Genomic DNA, 20,075 nt, shown 5'->3' on the forward strand with positions numbered 1-20,075 from the left:
CATATGAATAAAATTAAAAATAAGAAAAAAAATAATGTTTATGCGATATGTAAAATAATAATAAATTGCAATTTAATAGTAAACATTAATTAGAATAAATAAATAAATAAAAAATCATAAGTTAAGCATGCAAATCGGTTTTACATGGAAAGGATTTTGTTTATTACCGTAAATTTAATACTATTTAGTGCATAATAATGAGGAAGACACATGTAATAAAATAATAAAAGCGACTATTCCACTCTTTATACAACTATCTCTTCGTAACAACTTATACAGAACTAGTTATATTCCCTCCTATGTTTAAACAATTGTATTTGTCAGATTATACAATATCTCAACTAGGTTTAAGTACAGTTATTAGCAAATAATTACTATAAGTGTCTGTAATTTAAAAAAGAACTTCCAAAAATTTAAATAAAAACCCATCAAATTGAAAACCTTTAAATAGATTGTAAAAAAAAGATGGGAGGGTTATAAAGTCAGATTTTACTCGGGATTTTATCCAAGGAAAATTCATTTTAAAATTCAACATATTTAAGTAATAAAAATACCTATAAACCTTTTAAAAGGATACGAAATAATCCATACTTGTTCAACAAGTAAGATTTTACTTAAACAATAATAAATATTTAGGATATTTCATTTTAAAAAAAATTCTGTTATATATAATTGATCAGTATACAAACGGCTTATTAGATTAGGTTATCTTATTTTACGATTGCGGATCATTTATAAAATATATTACCTTTTAAAAAGGAAATAAGTTTTAAAAGAATGTAAAATAATCGGTAACACAGCTAAGCAGTTAAAAGTAGCATGGTGAACTAAACGAAACGCTACGTGAAAAAATTTAATAGTTAGAACTGCTATGCAAGTTACGACAGGATAAAACAAATTCAGAATTTTTCTTCATTAAAAACGATTGGCAATTTGAACACTTAAAAATGAAGCTAAAACTCATTCATTTGAACAAAATAAATCTCATAAAATATCAATAATGATAGCTTAATAGTTAAAATAGGAAAAGTATTTTACGTGATTCAACAAAATAAATGTGTATAGAATATTTATTGTATGCTTGACCGACATGAGAAAAAAAAATTATATTTTTAAAGATTACTTTTTAAACTAGATAAAAACGATTAGTCATTTTTGTACAGACTGTGCAAGAATGTCGTTTACGAATAATATATTTTCTAAATAACTTTATTATGCATTTTAACGTATTTTTTATTTTAAAAAAAATCTCTTTTTCCGGATTTCTTTTATCTATACAAAATTTAAATGACTTTGAATTTTAAAGATTAAAAAAAAAAATTAATTGAATAAATAATGTTATTTAAATAATGAACTTTTTAAAAATGACACCGCATCATATGGTTTGTATTTAGTATGAATTATGTAAATCTTTTAGTACAATAAAAGTATTGTATATTTTGAAATAAAAAAAAAAAACTGTAGCAAACAATTGGTAACACTTAAAATCCATCACAAATTACTATTATTATAAATATTTTAATATATATAAAAAAACATCTTTTAAACTAATTTTAACCTAAGTAATCCTTTCGCTTTTATAAAGGACATAAAAAGAATTCTAAAAATATGTTCTATGTACTAAAATTTTCTCATTGACTTCGCACAATTTAAACTGAAACGGTTTTCCAGTCATCGGCTGATTATGAAGTATTAATTATTTCAATTTGGTAACTCCCTTATTTCTTACTCTTAGATAATATTACTCTACAGTTACTTAAGTCTCTACCATATATTTCTCTAACTTGGAACTCCCTCAAATATTTTAACTTATTTTTTTAAGTAATCTATTTCTTATTCTAAAAAAAAATTGATAAATCAATCAACCAAAGAATGAAAATATAATCTAAATAAAAGCCTTTTTTGAATTACAACGTAATTTGTCTTAGGGAGTTGGATATAATTCAATCTGAAAAATTCAAGGGTTCACCCGATTATTTAAACAGAAAGTTTAATAAACTTTTATAACCTTTTTCTGTTTTATAACCTTAAACAGAAAAAGTTTATAAAAGTTTATGGTTATTTTAAATGCTTTTAAAATACACACGTTTCAGTAGCTTTAAATTTTTTAGTAAAATTATATATATATATATACTAGCTCCCCGTCAAAGCTTAGCCCGCGCTATATGGTTACTTGCGTTTCCTATAGTAATCAATCTTTTTATCTTTCTTAATCAAGTAATCGAAGGGAGCTGCTACCAGCCACACATACAGTAACGGTAGCAGTGGCTGTGTTAGTTGAGCCACAGCGCCGTATTCCATTGCACTCCTTAAAAAAAATCGGAATTAAAAACAAATAAGAAAATAGTTTTTAAATATTTATTTGAAGAGTATTTACAAGTCCAAATCTACTGAGTACCTCGTTTAGTATAGTCAGAATTGGAAACGTTTACATTCATTGTTCAAAAATTTCTTTTACTTTTCAAGATAGAATTTCAAAAATCTAGAAATTGGTTTATTTACATGAAGATTACTCACCAAAAATCAAGTTTATTTCTTCATTTGTTACCGAGAAACTAAAAAAATAGAAAATCTCATTGTTACACAATTTTACCCCTTTAAACTCGGAATTTTAAAAAATCCTCTTTTAGTGTGCAGTTACACCGTAAAAAGAATATGTATACAAATTTCATCAATTTATCTTCAGTAGCTTTTTCTTGGCGTTGACTATGAATCACACACGATACGTTGGCTTCAATTTCAATTAGACTTCCATTGAAAATATCTCTACTGAAAAATATCTTGGGAGCAGTTCGCTCTAAAAAAAGGAGCTGAAAATTTAGCGGTTCGCCACCTAGCGACCCGAATCAGAAGTGCAGCACCGTAACGGATTATTTATTATTTACACGTTTTAATAAATATTTTTTCATTTTTAGATAACATTTCCGAATAACCGTGATCTGATAGAATTTAAATTTTTAAAATCGGGCGATTATTTGCGGAGATATTAGAAGAGCATTCCATTGAACCTCGCAAAACAGTGCCCCACGGGCACTCCGTTTATTACCAGTCGATGGTGATGATTGGTCTAGCCTCCCACAAGGTGCTTGCATACCTCACCAATCTAGCCTCACACGCAGTCCCCACAGGAAGCCCATTATTGTTAAGCAAAGATTTTTTTAAAATTTATTTAATATTATTTTATTTAATTCTATTATTTTTGTAATATTATTCATTCGACTGATTTCTATCATTCAGTTCAAACCCAGCTCACAGAGTGATAAGAGACTCACAGTTCATTAAGTTAATTCATTAAAATTTGTGCTTCAACCGGAAATTCTCCACTGCTACCAATATATTTTAGAGATTTCTCTAGATTAAATATATTTAAAAACCTTCTCAGTTATGCCAAGAAAAGTGGCTAAAAATTTAGTTGTGATTGAACGAGTAGTATTTTTGGTTATCCCAAACCAAAAAAAAAACCCTCTTTCTCTTTAAATAATAGTATAAATTTATTGTTTACTTTTGTATAAACATTCCATTTTCTGGAAATTTAATGGAAAATCATAGGTTTTCTTTTTATAAGATATGTTTCTGTTTAAGTTTCAAACGCTATACGAGTCTATACAAGCTCACATTTATAGTATACAGCTGACATATAAATTATTCCAAAAATAAAAAATACCAATCAATACGCTTAAAAGCTTTAGACTTACTTATGTAAGCGAAAAGCGTATGTAGTAAGAAAATAGTACTCTATGATAAGGAAGTCGACTAACAAATAGATTTGTTACAACTGTCACAAATGAGAATTTCTTTCATATGCAAAGAAACGAAAACTAGTTTGAATTATCTCGTGCACCACCACAATTATGTCAACAAACGGTAAAAATGTATGTGTAATATTTACAGACCGATTAATTTATTTTTACTAACAAAAAATGAAAGTGGTTAATACCTAAAGGTAAATAGAATCGACATCGCATTTATGTGTAAACAACATCAAGAAACAATACAGAAACGTGATCTAGCTACCTTATGATGTATACTTAATGTTCTGTTCAATACTAGTAGTTGTCAAGTCATTTTTTTTCAACTTCACCTATTTTAACTACACAATAATTCACTCAACAGTTAAGTTACTTCATTAATCTTCCTATAAAAAGATGTAAAGTTATTTATTCGTAACTTTAATAATACTAAAATTTAAAGAGACCAGAGTTTAAACTATATGTATATCGTATATGCCGCGGTCGTTAAAAAACAATAAAGTTTTTAAATCTTTTTAAATGATTTACGATCAGTTGAGAATATTATAGAACAACTCTGACAAATGGAAGCGTATTGCCACTTCTGGTATATCGGAATAAATAACAGTCAATGACGCGTTGCTTTACAAAGCGGTAAATAACCTAGCAACATTTTTCCAGTAACGAAATTTGAGTGAGGTTTACATTATAAAAAAGTAACACGAATTTCCACTTAACATTATATAACAGGTACAAATGACAAGCCCAAAAATACGAAACAAAGTGAAATTTAACATTCCTGTAACAAAACAACGGGACCCACCCTAGCTTGGAATTCATTGAAAATAACGGAAACTTTACGCTAAACGGCGTAAACAATTGTTCTAAGATATTCTGAATTTTAGAATATACAACAAACCGATTTGATAGTTAATTAGTTACTGAACAATTTGATCAAAGAAAACAAAATCATTTTAAGAAAGAAAGTTCCTCAGAAAAATCCAACCGCCAAGAAATTAACGACACATCTCAGGAATGGTCAACCTATTCCTGAGATGTGTCGTTAATTGAAACCCAACCACCAACGAACACCGGTATCCACGATTTAGTATTCAAATCCGAATTTAAAAGCGGACCTTTTTTTCTTAATCCCCGGAACCACCGTTAGGTATTGCTTCAGAGGATGAGGTGAATGACAAGAAACGTGTGAAAATATCTTGCTTGACCGGGATTCGAACCCTGGACCTCCGGATGAAATGCGGAGGTCCGTGGCGCGAGTGGTAGCCGGGAACCCGGCTACCACTTATATACGCCGGGGAGGCCGGCATATATAAAAGAAGGAGAAATGAGGTGTTTGACAAGACTGATTTTCAGAAACTACAACTTTTGTGGCTGGCGCAATAGTGTTTCTGAAAACTTTACAAATTACTCGTATTGCACACACTAGACTATTAATAAGTTAAAAATGGTATAAAACATATCGCCAAACAATTACAATACATTTTACATACTCCATTTGAAATGAAAATTTATCGTTACATGCAGAAAATGTAGGTATGTTTAATTTTATTTTAAATATCTTCATTGAAATATTGAATACAATTGAGATTCTTTTTTTTTTTTTTTTTTTAACTGAATTTTTACGGGCATCGACTGCTAAGGTCATTAGGCCTCGTCACATTCTTCAAAACAAATTATTATCTCCATCAGGATCGTCATATGTAAGGGTGTAAAGGGCCCTTACATTTTATTTAAAAACACAAACTTCACAATAAACATTAAAACATGAAAGACAAGGACAATCACAAACACTTACGGGTTGTAAAGGGCCCCAATATTACAATTTGAGATAGGTTCTCAAAAGACCATGAAATTAAAATTTAAAATTAAACTTATCAATACCATATCTTTCTTTCTTTCTTCTACGAAGTCTCATTTATAGTTTGTTTAAGCACCCTCGTGGCGACCAGAACCGCCGTTGAGCAGTATATCAGTCGTGCCAGGGTACCGTGGCAGTTGAATCCTTCTTATATCAGGCCATAGGCATGCACGGCGTACACCCATAGCCTCGCGCCCTCAATCCACCCTTGAGGGTCCCCCATGCCATCATCGGACACACCCCGACTCACTGCTCTTGAATGCAGGTGAGCCAAAATGGCCTAGGCAAGAGGGCTACCTCCCGTCACTATACGTGCCACGCTTCGAGACTCCCTTATATGTATATATAAAACTACCGCTTAGAGTATCTTTTACCACAGCTTTAAACTTCCATTTTATAGACTTTTAAGAAGTCCACTGGCGTGTAAAAATGAATCGGAACATATTAGCACTCTGTCTTCGCAATAGTGTTCAGTGTAGCGAAGAGCTTGCTGAATTGCAGTGAGTTCTGCCGTGTAGACACTGGCCACATCTGGCAGTCTCCAAAAGTGGGCTTCTTCATTTACATATATCGAGCATCCAACACCATGTTCGGTTTTAGAACCGTCAGTATAAATTCTAATATGTTCTTCGTAACTACTGACGGTTGCTAAAAATTCCTGCTGGATGATCACTGCTGGTTTCTTTTTTATTTCTACTTGAGAGAGATCCAAACTTGTATTTACCGCTGGCAAGATCCATGGCGGTATTTCTCTAGTAGAAATTGCTAGTGTCTCTGGTATAGCAATTTCATATTTTCTTCTTAATTCGTGGTACCTAATTCCGGTTGGTCTGGAATAGGTAGCACGATGTTCATATACTGCAGCCATAGGATGATTCGTAAACAATTTATTATTTATATGAGCAGGGAAAGCCCATACATTTGCTGCATATCTTAACAAAAGGATCTCTCTTCTATAATGTAGTGGCATTATTCCGGCTTCAGACATCAGACTAGCCGCCGGACTTGTGCGGAAAGCGCCTGTTGCATATCTTATTCCGCTATTATGAACTACGTCTAACTTTCTTAAGTGCGACTTTCTAGCGGATGAATATACGATACATCCGTAGTCTAGTTTAGATTGAACCAATGCTTTATACAATCTCAATAATGTCTCTTTGTCTGAGCCCCAATTTAAATTCGATAAACATTTTATAATGTTCAGGGCTCTTTTGCATCTATCACTCAAGTCCTGTATATGTAATCCCCATGTAAGGGATTTATCCAATACTAGTCCTAAATATCTTACGCTATCTTTATATTGTATTGGATTATCGTCAATTGTCAACGCAGGACTTTGATGAGGAATTCTCTTCCTCATCAAGTGTACACAGCACGTTTTCTCTGGTGAGAATTGGAATCCGTTATTCCTTGCAACTTCATTTAGAGCATTGATCGCTCGTTGCAATTTGTACCTCACCATAGCAGTCATACACAATTACCAGATCATCAACATAGACGCTTTTGCTGATTTCTACTGGAATGGCTAGTATAAATTTATTAATGGCAATGGTAAACAATATACGGTAATAAAATATACGGTAATGGTAAACAATATATATGGTATACGATACATCCGTAGTCTAGTTTAGATTGAACCAATGCTTTATACAATTTCAATAATGTCTCTTTGTCTGAGCCCCAATTTAAATTCGATAAACATTTTATAATGTTCAGGGCTCTTTTGCATCTATCACTCAAGTCCTGTATATGTAATCCCCATGTAAGGGATTTATCCAATACTAGTCCTAAATATCTTACGCTATCTTTATATTGTATTGGATTATCGTCAATTGTCAACGCAGGACTTTGATGAGGAATTCTCTTCCTCATCAAGTGTACACAGCACGTTTTCTCTGGTGAGAATTGGAATCCGTTATTCCTTGCAACTTCATTTAGAGCATTGATCGCTCGTTGCAATTTGTACCTCACCATAGCAGTCATACACAATTACCAGATCATCAACATAGACGCTTTTGCTGATTTCTACTGGAATGGCTAGTATAAACGTACTTGGAAGGTACGGTCATTCATGTAGTTGCTGAGCAGTATAGGCAGATTGCCACGAATGCCCCATTCATGTATCTGGAGCATTATACCATGACGCCAGGTCATATCGAAAGCCTTCTGAAGATCAAAGAAGACTCCGACACAATGTTTCCTTTTAATAAAGCTGTTTTTTTTTTTTTAAATTAAAGAGAAATAATATGGTAATGTTTCAATGAAATATTTTCAGTTTGAATAAAATATTACATGTTTGTACAAGGGATTAAATGATTACGTTGTTTAACATTTTTCTTTATAATATCTTTAACCAATTATAAATATTTAAGCTTGGTTATAAACAAAAACAACTTGCGTATAAGTAGTTTATATTTCCAATTATTTAAATAAAGCGTAATGTAACGTTATATTTCTATAACATAAATTATATTATGTGGACTGCAATGAAAAGAAGTTGACTAAATTAATATTACGCTATAAACGAACCTCCATATTTAAAAATTTTTTTATTAATACAAAAACGTGACCGTGCACTACATCCATGTTAGGTAAAATTTACTATTAAGAAAGTTGTTTGAGGCCACAAATTTTTTTTTGTACAAGTATTCTTAATACGATTATACACGTCTTTATATGCTGTATTATATCCTAATAAAAACTTTTTAAATTTTATATTTATATAGAATACGTTAAAGAATTTTTATGCGCATATACATAGCATTTAAAAAAAATCCTAAAGCTACCATTCAGAATAATAAATAATTGTCAACAAGTACACAGTGAATGTAAATTCATTTTAATAACATTACTTACATTTCGCTTCGCTCTTAAAACGTTTTATTATTACCTCGTTATTTTTTTTTAAAAATAAGAAAGGTAAAGGAAATAACAACATTTATAAAAATAAAAATCTCGAGCTATTATCATAATTTATCAATTCAACGATATATAGACAGGTCGACGGGAAAAACGGTACCACCTCCAACACTTATTACTCAAGGTCACGTATATTATTTCGTACAATGGAACAGATTAAAATGTGTACGATTAAACAAATATTGAGTGCACCTTAGTTTTAATTACTTAAAAAAATTTTTTTAATCTAATGAACAAGTAAGAAAACGCTTTGAAATTGTAACTTACTTTAATCAAACGTAAAAAATGTACTTTTATACCGTAATAAAAGATTTTTTTCACATTATTAAAAAAAATTTCTAGTAAATACGCATGAAACGTTTTCCATTTTTCAGTTGTTTTTGTAGTAATGAAATTTCTCAAGTTTCATAATATTAAGTTTTATAAAAGAGCCCAAAAGAATTTTTTTTTTTGAATAGTCAACTTATTACAACCGACTGCTCACTCACATGAAAACACCCACATTCTGACGATTCCGGTCGCCGGACCAGCCCGTCCGTAACCGGCCTCTGTGGCGCAAGTGATAGCGTCTCGGTCTTTCATCCGAAGATCCCGGGTTCGAATTCCGGTCAGGCATGGCATTTTCACTCGTCGCAAAGATTCTTATTCATCTCATCCTTTGAAGTAATACCTAACGGTGATCCCGGAGGTAAAAAAAAGATTCAGACTACCCCGTCCGTTCCTAGCTCTAACGGGCTTTGTAGGCGAGTCAGTATAGATTTTAACCTCGAAAAAATTTACTACAGCGAATAAACTATTGAAATGGGTTCGGGAAAATCCTACTCTATCAAACAGTATTTGTATATGTGTATGTGTTAACTTAGCATCGGAATGTACCGATCACTAGCGGAAAATCCCGATTCGTTAGAATTTGTCTCGTGGTGGTCAGGTGTATACTTGTTATGTTATTATATATCGATATATATGCGAAATATATGACGTAGTTTTGGGAAAATTTAGTACTTTTCAACCGGATCCAAATTTTCGGATGAAAATCGCAAATATCTTGAAAAAGGTCGATCCTAGCGCTCTGAACATTTTTTTGACCCCTGTCGATGATGCCTCACCCGCTCTCAACCTAACCTTGTAGGGGAAGACACCCTCCGACAACCCCTCCGTTCCGAGCCCTTATGGGCTTTACCGGAGGTCATCTTCGAAACCTCGGCTTTTGACATATTCCAGTCCGTCTCGGCCAGGATGCCAGCGATGCGAATGCCACGAGTGACATTCCCGTCGGTGTACTACTATTAAATAAACTCAAAACAAAACACACCTCACCGAGTCTTAAGCAAGACTGAAAATACTAACTAAACAAAGGAATTGAATTACCTACCCGTAGAAGGTAAAAATGAGTTCAGCACACAACACGAAACATAAAAATATTACACGGAACAATAACAACGCCGGAATACTGAAACAAAACAAAACAAAAAAACGAACAACAACAAAAAAAAACATAATTTATAAATCAAAACATTAACAAAAATAGAATAAAAGAGAAACCGAAGCAGTTCTAGATCCCCTCAGCAATCCTTTCCTTTGATAAGTACACTAAAAATCTCTCCACTATTGCCCATTCGACCTGGCTCCTTCAGTTTACACGGAGATCCAATGCAGGCCCGATAAGATAAGATCAAGCCGTACGCTTGAACTTATAGTATACTATACCTTATAGCATACCATCCGCTCCCAATAGTACCTGTCGGGTGATAATATCTTCGCATCGGATATACTCTTAATCGACCGATTTTTGGTTATCCGAAAATTAAATCGTTTAGCCGTATGTTTTGATTGCACTCACTCGCCGTAAAACGTACCGATCCGATCTTTCTCTAAATACTCTCAAACCTGTGCGCTAGCGCAGCTGTAAAGTACAAACTTATGAAGATTAAGAAGTAGAAAATAAAAAATATATGAAAAAACTTTTCAAGAATCTCTCTTATATTAAACGCACTAAAAAGTAGAAAATAAAATACATATAAAAATATTTTTAAAACACCACTCTTTAAATTAAACGCACTAAAAGGTAAAAATAATATTAGGACGATATCTCAGAATAGATTTGACAACAAGCTTTGATGGTGATATGTAAGATTACGTGAAAGTCATAGCTTCAGATTAATTTAAAAATTTTTTTTTTACATTTTATTTATCTATGTAATTTTTTCTTCGTAAAATAATGAAATATAATCAAAAATTAAACACCGGAATTTACCGATCACTAGCGGAGAATCCCGAATCGTTGGTATCAATTTCTAGAGTTAAAATTCTAATTTAACATTCTTTATATTAATTTTCATCATTTCAAGAAAAATATTTTTACACAAGAGGCAATCAACTTTCGACACCTAATAATCCCATTCCGAGACGCCACCCGCCAGGGCAACCCTCCCGGAAAGCCTAGTTGCGGAAGTGCCGTAGGCACGCCCTGCAGCTAGTATACAGAATAAAAGTGTACCCTAGCGGACATGAGGGATTAACTACTTCATTTTTTAATTAACAATTAAATGAAAAATCTTTAGTTTTCCCCAACAGCGGCTTTATTTTTAATCGTATTTAAAAATAAAAAGCACCAATAGATAGCTGAGGAAATTTTGTATAAAAACCTACCGGGTACTTTTTTCTACGAGCAAACCTAAGGACGGTAGCGAATTTTACAATAAGCACCAAAATCCCGTTATGGTAGAATAGCTTGGAAACTGGGTATCTTTTCGTATACAGTAAGACTAAATGGATAAATTTATAATTTATCCATCATCCATCCATAATTTAGTAATTGTTATCGTAGAAAAAAGTGTTCGGGAGCTTTTTACTGGCGTAAAACTAAACTTTTTTTTCTTAATTTGTTAATAAACAAATTAAATAGTTATTTGCTCATGTCCGCTAGGGCACTAGGGCGTACTTTTATTCTAAATACTTTTTCAGACCCATTCCAATAATTAATATGCTGTAGTGAAATTTTGTAAAGGCCTTTTGAGTTTCTGTTGACTCAAGTTATTAACGGAGGTCGGTTTACTAAACCTCAAATATTGATTACACATCACAATCATCAGTTTGGCTATGTCAGGATGCCACCGACGTAAATACATCGGTAGACATTTCCATCGGTGTATTTTAACTCAGATTTTGCCTTCGCTGTACACTTTTTCGTACATATTTGCTCTTCTGTCCTAACTTCCTAACCCTAACAACTATTACTAACCGAGAGCGTAGAAGCGCAATCCCCCTTCCTTGCTCAAACACCAAAGAATACTAATTAATTATTCATCAAATAAACTTTAAAAAAGCTAGACTTTAAAAGGAAAATGTTAAATTAAACCTGATAATATGAAAAGTCTTATTTTCATATCTCATAAATTTTTGATTGCAACAGTAGCAATTTTGACCTAAAATACTTAAAATCCCAAGTACACTACTTAATTAATTAAATTATCAAAGTAACAATTACATAAAAGAACAAAGCGAGAATTCCTTTCCACAAATGTCCAATCATTTCAAGGCGATTCCCACTGACTTTATCTAATTAAACCTCCGATCTGGTTCGCTTACGGGAGCGAGGTCAATACCTTCACCCTGCTACATCGCAATTTCATCACATAGTACCTTACCAATGACTTAATTAGCTTATCTCTTGTCTGGTCTACTAAAATTGACTAACAAAAATTAGTTAAAATGTTTATAAGACTAAAACTGTTTTTTTACGTATTCTTAGACGATCACTATTAATAAGTAGTTGAGCTAAAAATAAGTTTCCTTTTAGTCGGCACATCTCAGATTTCTTTTTAACTAGATAAAAGTAGTTCTTAGATCTAATAAAAATTTGATAATTTTTATTAATACATATTTTTACAAAAACGTAACTGCTAAGAACTATTAAAATATTAATATTAAGAAAGTCCTAGGAAACAAGTGTATTATGGGGTCTATTTTCATTATTTATCAAATAGAATTTTAAACATTAAAGACCAAAGCTGATTATTTACCTGTTACAATTTTTTTTTTCTTTTTTTGTCTTCAGTCATTTGACTGGTTTGATGCAGCTCTCCAAGATTCCCTATCTAGTGCTACTCGTTTCATTTCAGTATACCCTCTACATCCTACATCCCTAACAATTTGTTTTACATATTCCAAACGTGGCCTGCCTACACAATTTTTTCCTTCTACCTGTCCTTCCAATATCAAAGCGACTATTCCAGGATGCCTTAGTATGTGGCCTATAAGTCTGTCTCTTCTTTTAACTATATTTTTCCAAATGATTCTTTCTTCATCTATTGTTACACATAGGGAATTAAATGCATTATCATCGCATTGTTGTAAATATGAATATAAACCTTTATATAATTTGATTAAAAAATCTATCAGCAAAGTTGTAATACTTTTCTGGTATTGGTTATTTCTTATTAGAGGAAAAATAATGATACAAGAAAAAAGTTACCTAATATTCTTTTTTGAACTGGGGATAATTTATGATGAATTTTTATTGTAAAATTATCAGTATATATTAAAATAAACCAAAAGAAAATTGGGTTTTTCTGCTCCCCACCAAAAATCACCTTCGAAAAAGATGTTTGATTTTTCTACGTTTTCTATGTTAAGTGGGAGAAGCTAAAAGAAAATGTATAACCAATAAAAAGTTACCAAAGATTTCTTTTTGGGGGGATGGTATGAGTGATGATGAAATTTTATTTCAATTTTATTACTGAAGATTCATTTTTTAATCATTTAATTATATAAAAAGTATAAAAAAACAAAAATGTTTTATAAAAATCAATATTTTTCAACTTTAATTGTACCTCCAACCCCAATATTGTTTTTTTTTCCACTTGCACTACTACTACGCCTTTAAGACAAAAAAATCTGTTAAAAAATATGCAATACATAAAAAGTTAGCTTTTCCTCATTTCATTTGGGTTCAAAATCAAATAAGATTTAATATTCAGATAAAGGGTATATTGTAATTTAGTTTTTTCATTACTTTTTTCGGAGGTAAAATTTGAGAAATAAAATAAAACTACAGAAAAAGTGATTGAGGAGAAAGTAAGATTTCCTCTCAATTTTACTTTCCTCCAGAGCTATGCTCTAAGAAGAAAAGTATGGTAGCAACAAATAATGAGGTATGGGTTTACTGCATTTCTCAACGTTTCATGGCCCAGGGACCCCAAAAAACAAAACAAAGTGGGGGGGGGGGGTAATATTCGTATATACGTGTTTTAGAATGATTGAAGCTTGATAGCATTTACTGGATTAAACGATTTTGATGAAATTTTGTACAGAATCGTGTATATGAGAAACGTTTTTTGTAATATTTTGGAGTCAATATCTTCGCGAGTGAGTAGATAACATTTTGGGGTCAATTTCATCAAAATTCTCTCAAAAATGAAAAGTACGTAAAGTTTTATTTCATTAGTAACATATAAAATTTTTTTAACAAATTACTTACAATTTGTTTAAATCTTTTTTTCTGTTAAAAGATATGAAAAATAATATTCTTAATTCTCCTTAAGGCACAAAGCTTAAAAAAAAAGCTAACACAGTTGTAGGACTTTCCTGTCACGCGGCTTACACAGGCAAACTCACACAACTTAATTTAGCAAGTCAGTGCTACATGCTATACTAATGCTCCTTGTGATGACAGGGGGTACTATTGATCCAATATACCCAGTTAAGAAGTCGAGAGTTCCTAATATTCAAATCTTATTAAAGACAGTTACTTTTATACAGATTTGAATACTAGATCGTGAATACCGGTATTCTTTGGTGGTTGAGTTTCAATTAACCATACATCTCAGGAATGGTCGATCTGAGATTGTACAAGACTACACTTAATTTACATTAATACATATCATCCTCTGAAGTAATACCTTACGGTGGTTCCGGAGGCTAAACATAAAAAGAAAGTGTACCCACCTAGCCACTTGTTTAGAGCATTTTTTTGGATGGGGGTGCGATTTTGCAAACCTTTTTTGCAATTATTATTATTTTTTAATTGTTAACAAATATGCCTAAGAAAAATATGATCATAATTTTGTCGAAATCTCGAGATACTGAGGGTCACTTTGCTCTACAGCCTCACCCCCTTCACCTTTTATGTCAAGGTAAATTTTAATGGCATCAATGCCCTATATATAGAAATAATCTGACCACGTTTTGTCAAAATCGGTTCAGTAGTTCTGGAGATATAAGATGATTTAAAGTTCGACACCAAACTCGCAGATGCGCGCGCACACACACACACACACACACGAACATCCGGAAAATTTCCTTCCGATTTTTTTACTTCCTTAGGTATCAAAACGTCAAGAACCAGGGAAAACCGCTTATATCCAACTTGGACCGATTAAAATACTTTCCCTTGTACAGCTATAACTCTGATATAGTGCTAAAAAGGGAATGTAAAAACCATTTCTTTACTTTTTCTTACTTTTCTTAAAAAAGATTTTAGTAATGAAATGCTATAAAATTATAGGTTGTATACGCGATAGGAAATAAACTAAAAATCAGAGCTGAGCTACAATAATATGTGTTGAATATTTCCCGAAATTATGACATTTCAAACTCTTCGCAGAAGAGTAGCGATCAAAAGTGATTTGATAGATTGTTCTATTAAAATTAAAATTTAATTTTTCAAAAAGACATATCCTAAGTTACATATCTCATTTTTTCTTCTTATTATGTTATACAGTGTTTCATGACGAGATTTAGAAAAATAATAACTTTCACTTTATTAATATCTTTCCTGGGAACAAGCTAAAAAATACATAAATGTGGTCTTGATTTTGAAATACGAAGCAAAATTTCTTGGATAAACATATCGGTAAAAGAGGTAAGTAAAAAATCTCCGTGAGCTATTATGAAAACTTTGGATCGCAACAAAGTAACATTATGTAAGCTAACAGTTTAGCGTAAACCATATATATTGCGTACATGTAGCCTCGCGGCTACTTCGTCCTCGTATACCGAACTAATAAATTTATAACACAGTAGTGTAACTAAATTAACACAAACCGCTCACAGAATTAAACCTTCTAATACGAATATGGGAGGGATGAACAGAGAGCATACAACGAATAGATATGTCACTAAGTTAACTAATTTAACATTTATTTAAGTTAACCTATATCACAATGTCATGGAAATAAAACGACTGTGTTGCAGTTAATAATTAATTAATCTACAGCAAACACCATAAATTGAGTTTAAGTACACGTTCATACAACAAAAATTCAACCTAAATATTAAATTATTGTTTATGTCAACTAAAAATGGAAGGTGTCAAAAGTTAAAAAGCCCAAGGCAAGTTCGTTTCTTCACTATACATTTATAAACAACATTTCTCTTAGGCGTGTATAGATTTTTTTTTAAATATAAGATATTTAACGAATACGTTATTTATTTATGGTGGTAATAAATCATTTACCTATGAGCATGTAACCCGAATCGTTTTTTGGATCCAGTTTATTTTTAAACACTACAACATTAGACTTAACAAAACACGAATTAGTTTTTAATTTACAAAAAAAATATATTATATATACATATAACTTGAATGCAACATAGTCGCTTAATAACATGCTACATTATATATCTTTTTTCTTTAACAAATACACGCTTGCTCATTTATTTAAAATTAAATGTATTTGTAAATAAAATAAAGAATTTAAATCATTCCTATTAATTTAGTACTTAATTTAGTACGTAGTAAATTAGTACGTATTTTTAAATGCATACAAAATTATAAAAATAAAAAAATATTATAAATTTTAACATTTATAATCGAAGTCGGTGTTGTAGAAAATCTGATGGTAGTCCAGCATAAAAAATTGAGAGTAAAAGCCGTTTGTTTTATAACAAATTTAAAATATTTATTTTACAATACGCCTCATAATTTACATTTGATACGTTATTTTCCCATATAATCACCTCAAAAAGTTCAAGCATTTATAAAATCGGTGGAACTAGTTTTTTTTTGTGTATGCCTTCGACAAAAAGGTTTGCCGCCAATCCAATAAGCCACTCACCAACAAATATTTTTTAAACAGGTGAAAATAGCTTGGAGCAAGATCTAGACTGTACGGCAGATGGAAAAATATTCCATCCGAAACCTTTGAGAATTTCACAAGTGTTCTTTTTGCGGATATGGATGTGTACTGACATGAAGTAAACTGATTCCGAAAAGTCAAAAGACCATGCCGGCGATTTTGAATTGCGTATTGAAATTTCATCAAAATTTCCAAATAAGAATTAGCAAAATCATGACTTTGCCGTGATTTCTTCGCCTTCGGTAAAATTAAGCGCGACTATAATTATTAGGATCAAAATTAACGGGTGGTTTTATATCAAATCTGACTTTAAAAGTAAAAAAAAAAAATTGGTACCAGAACTGTATTTTTTTTAGTTTTCGTGAAATTTGGGGTAAAAGACAAAAACTAATTTGGTGGGGGGGGGGGAACAAACTATTTTGTGTTTGGTGTAAAATAATATTGTTAAATGGATAATAAACACATAAAGGTTTAAATAAAACCTTTAGAAAATTTGATTCTGAGTAAAACAGTACAAATAAAACCCACAGAAACTAAATACATACATAAAAATTAAAGAAATAATTAAAAAAAAAAATATCAAAATGTGGCAGATTTTAACTATGTATTAAACGAAACAAACATGTTACAGATGCAAACCTTACAGATGGAGTAAAATGTAAATAATAAAGTATCTTACGAGTATAACTAGTGAGAGACTCCGCAATTACACTTTAGTGAACGGACAGATTTCAAAGGAGTTGGTCGAGTTAGAGAAACCAGGCGTCCAGTCTGTAGCAGCGGTGTCTTTGATGACGGAAACTTCCCCTCTGCCAGATTGGAAGACTTCCCCATACCATAAAGATTGGAGATCATATTATTATCTGTTTCTAAATCTATAACTGCGTTTAAAAAACAGAAAATACAAACATATTAACCAATCGAGTCAAAACAGGGTCTTGTTTTGCACGATCAAAAAAAAAATAATTTTAAGAGAAAACAACTCTATCAATTGCTAATTGCTGTAAAACAATTTGGATGTGAATATGTTTAAAGAAATCTGTAATACAAATTAATTAAACATATGTATATATATGAAAACTTTGTTTTATTCTGTACGTACAAGAATAAACCAAAAACAATAATTAATTAATATTCTAACATGAAATAAATTAGTGTTTTGGAATACATAATTTTCAGTAAAATTGTACTGCAATAATTTCCATGTACTGGAATAATTAATTTTATTTAAAATGTACTTTTATTCAGCAATGTCCAATTCATGGAATGATTTATCGTAGTAATTACATTATAAATCTACAATGAGTATAAAATCTGAATTCCAATATTTTTCTATTAAAATCAGACATTTTGTTTGTGTCTTTGGTCGCAATAAACACACACATCGGTTTCTGAACATTTATCTTCTTTCCCTTTGTTATCAACGGACTAGTAACACAAATGTTTAATATCTCTTCTTAATAAATAAATAAATATAGTTTAAATTCTCAATAAATAATATCAATCTACTTATTTTAACATCTAAAATATATCAGATATTTCAATAAGTCTTTTTAATTGGTTGTCTATCAAAATTGTTCAATGGAGCTGGAAGACCAAACTTAGCTTGAATAACTTAAACCTATTTTTAATTGGAATGATACTATTTTATCGGTAAAAGACTACAATCAGAATTCTTTTGTAAGGAAAAATAGACAACCCAGATTAGCGAGAGCCCAAAACAAAACGATGAGGTAATTCGACAAGAATTTTTTTAAATATATTTCTTGAATTTTAGAGACTTCGATACGTCGTCTTGTAGTCGTAAAAGAGACACAAATTTCTCTCTTTCTCTCTCACTCACCACAACGGCATGACTTTCTGAATGAATTTTATTGACCTGTATTAGTTAGTATATGTACTTCGGTTCATGAAACTAATAATATCTTAATGAAGTTAAATATCATAATAATTCATACTTGGGTAACTAAGGAAATTTTAATTGTACAATTAAATAGGCCTATTTATTAACAATTTATGCATAAATAATAATAATTGTAGCAATAATAATTATTAGTTTAATTTCCATACTGCAATAGCAATAAAATACTTTTCCCCGACCGTATAGAGAAAGTGTATAAGGTGAATTGCTTTACAACAGAAAAAGGATTTATTAGTTTGTTGCTTTGCACCGTTTAACCCAGCCGTCTTTCCTAGATTGTCGTATGTAAAGCAGGAAATATAAGAAACAAGCATGAATAAGTAAAGGATAAAATAAGAAACAACGGAATGTACATACTATGAGAGGATGATGTTCATTAAGTAGCAAGTCCTTATGCCAAACAAAGCAAAAATGTCATTGACATATTTAACATGTTTTTTATAAGACTATAATCTGTTTCCAGACGGATTTTTTTTGTTAATATGCAATTTGATTCAACCAGGAATTATTTTTCTCATTATTTTCTATAATAAGCACACATCGCTTGCCAATTTTTAAAATCTCAATTCTGGAAGCGATGATATCTCATGCCAGGTTGTGTACGGACGTCTCCGCCTTTCATCCGGAGGTCCCGAGTTCGAATCCTCACGCATGGCATTTTCAAAAAACCTGTCATTCATCTCATCCTTTGAAGTAATATCTAACGGTCGACCCGGAGGTAAAAAAAAAAAAGTTATGTACGGAATCCTCTGAAGTAATACCTGACGGTGATTCCCGGAGGCTAAACAGAAAAAAAAAGTTTACGTACGGAAGACAGTTTGGATTGGTCCCGGCATGTGATTCGTGTGCTTTCCCGTGTCAGGAGTATTGACAAACGCAAATTGTTATTTTTTGCTACTGATGATAGTCTCAGTGAACGAATTAACAAGGTGTTTGAATCTTGGTCTAGACGAGAGGATAAGCCGGCTGGAAAGAGGCCGCTTCATCTTATTGATATGGAGATCAGGAAGAAGGAGCCCCGGGCGTCAGCCTCGTAGTTGGTGTTACCTCCGTCGAAAACTGTCGCCGTTATGACTCAGAACAAAAGTTATGCAGAACCGCTTAGGCAGGTAAAAGACGGCGTTGGGGGAGATCTCCCTGAAATATTATCACTGAGCAGGGATCAAGCTGGACAGGTGGGTCAAGCGAGGGGGTGAGGGACAGCCCTCTGTAGAGTCGTCGTTCGTCTGGGCTTACTCAGATGGGCGGCGAAGAGAAAGCAGGGGCACTCCTGACCCCTCCCAGCTGAAAAAATCGAATCCAGGCGAGGGTGCCTTCCTGGGGGAGCTTCCGTTAGAGGCCAAAGGACCGAGTCCCGGCTTCTGGGTTGGGGCGGATGGGAACGGCATAGCCGGGCCTGGCGCTGTTCGTTCCCAGCGGTTAGAGGCGATGGCACCTCACAGGGCTCTGTTTATGCTTAAATTCGTGTCCGGCCCTGGGAGGCAGGAAAAAATAAAGGTTATGTACGGATTTGAATGCTACATTGCGGATGCCGATGTTCTTTGGCGGTT

At 32.2% G+C, this 20,075-nt stretch overlaps 1 long non-coding RNA gene across 1 annotated transcript in view; it reads right to left on the reverse strand.

Annotated features, from left to right (window-relative positions):
• Window positions 1-20,075, reverse strand: part of LOC142330152 (uncharacterized) — a 345,036-nt gene that overhangs the window by 98,569 nt on the left and 226,392 nt on the right. The window contains exon 5 of the long non-coding RNA XR_012757703.1: window positions 17,284-17,485. This is a non-coding gene — a long non-coding RNA (uncharacterized LOC142330152). The remainder of the gene's footprint in view (window positions 1-17,283; window positions 17,486-20,075) is intronic.

Source organism: Lycorma delicatula, chromosome 9 (assembly GCF_047948215.1).
Source record: "Lycorma delicatula isolate Av1 chromosome 9, ASM4794821v1, whole genome shotgun sequence".
Lineage (NCBI taxonomy): Eukaryota > Metazoa > Arthropoda > Insecta > Hemiptera > Fulgoridae > Lycorma > Lycorma delicatula.